Raw genomic sequence first — 1960 nt, 5'->3', positions numbered from 1 at the left:
TGTCCCCCTTATGCAAGTACTATCACATGCTTTATTTTATGCAATACAAACTATGCAATGAGATCCAACTTTCTGTAACAATACTAATTCCTTTTGTTCAAATAAATCCATTAAATAGTTTCACAAATGTGCTATATGTTCAAAAATGCTTTTTAAAAAGGTTTTATGCAGACAGACTGTTGGGCAGTCAGAGGGCAAATATGTCTGAGACTCAACACTTTATCAACTACCAACCGCCTGTCAACTGACATCCAAATTAGACTGTAAACAGACTCCAGTCAAAGTGAATCACTCTTGTTGAAAAAGTCTATATTGTCTGGTTTATCATAGCCTTTCTTTTCTTGGAGTGCTTGAGCTTCGTCTTGCTTTTGAGGGGGGTTCAACACTCCATATCCTCTTCCATTCAGTGCATTGTTCCTTTCACCGCTGATTAAAATCTTGTTTAAACAGCCACCAGACGTAACACGCCATCAGCGTGTCCACAAATTCTCCTGAGCTGATGAACACAATAGCTGCATTCCTTGACAAAAAAACTCCACATATCTACAGAGACCTGGAGATTCTTGGAATATGAGATCAAAACAACCGTATTTTTCACTTATAATTAAAAATACACCCAAAATGGATACACTTCACATTTTGGACTATACCCAATGGTGAAGACATTGTGAAGACATCCCCTCTGGTTGGCTTTTGCTTTGTCTTTAGCAATACAGCCACAGTGACAAAAAGAGCTTACGAAATTAATGTCTAATGCTGATATAAAATGTTTGTGTAATTTGGGAACAATCTGTTAAAGAATGTATGAGATAATTAGTCATAAAGTTCATGCCCTTTAGCCATGCTTCCCTCAATCAGAGAAAGCATTCATTTGAAGCGTTGGACTGACTTTTCTGTTACATCAAAATGCATGATTTTTATAATAAATTATTCTATATTTGATCAATTTAAATTCGAAATGACTTTTCTTGTTCATATTGCTTTGTCAATATCTCTGTCGGTCAGAAGCAGTGTAATTTTAGCATTATTGTTTTAATCATTTTTGTTAATATTTTTAATTAAATTGTATTTGTATATTTTGTTTTTATTTAAAGTTTAAGTTTAAGTATTGTTTTGTTTGTTTTTGACATTTTTATTATTATTTTCAAAATATGCATGTATAGGTTTAGTTAAGTTAGTACTTCAGTTTAAACTTGTCACGAATCCGGTCCATGAACTTCCAATTTCATTGACTCTCGCACTACACACTGTTGCACATCACCCCGGACTACATTTTCCATCATGCATTGCACTGATTACACTCAGCACGGATTGCACACAGCTGTTTACACTGATTGCACCCAGCTGTTTCATATCACTCCCTCACTATTTAACACTCACTCTGATCCTTTCCCTCTGCCGAGTATTGTTTCAGCGATTATCACTTCCCTAGTGATAGCTACACTACAGAGCCCTTAGCCTTAGCCTTAGCCTTAGCCGCTTTCTGATCTTCGCCTGGTTTCCTGGATTTCTCCCTTAGTCTTGCCTCTTCTGATTCTGTCTGCCAATCGTCAAACCCACGCTAGCCCTAGGATTATTCTTGTGTTTTGCCCGCCATATACCTGTCTGCCTCTGTTTGACCCTGCCTGCTTTATGACCATGTCTCTGTCTTCTCCACAATAAAAGCTTTGCGAATGGATCCGCACGTCTCACGTCTCGTCAGCCCCGTAACAGAATACTCGGCCACACAAGGATCCAGCAGCTTTCTCAGTGGACTCTGGCCTGGTATGGACCCAGTCACCGAGCTACTACATCTTCGGCAGGGAGGTCGTTCGATTGAGGAGTATGTTCACCGGTTCTGTGAACTATCTTACCAGGTACCACTATATGATGAGATTTTGTTTAAAGACTTGTTCCGTTCTTGTACAGTTTATTATCCTGAGTCTGGTCAAGTCACAGCTGATATTCATGAGTCCCGTCA

This window comes from Sinocyclocheilus grahami, unplaced genomic scaffold (genome assembly GCF_001515645.1).
Source record: "Sinocyclocheilus grahami isolate Dianchi unplaced genomic scaffold, SAMN03320097.WGS_v1.1 scaffold1147.1, whole genome shotgun sequence".
NCBI classification, from domain to species: domain Eukaryota; kingdom Metazoa; phylum Chordata; class Actinopteri; order Cypriniformes; family Cyprinidae; genus Sinocyclocheilus; species Sinocyclocheilus grahami.
Note: the sequence above shows the minus strand (reverse complement) of the source record.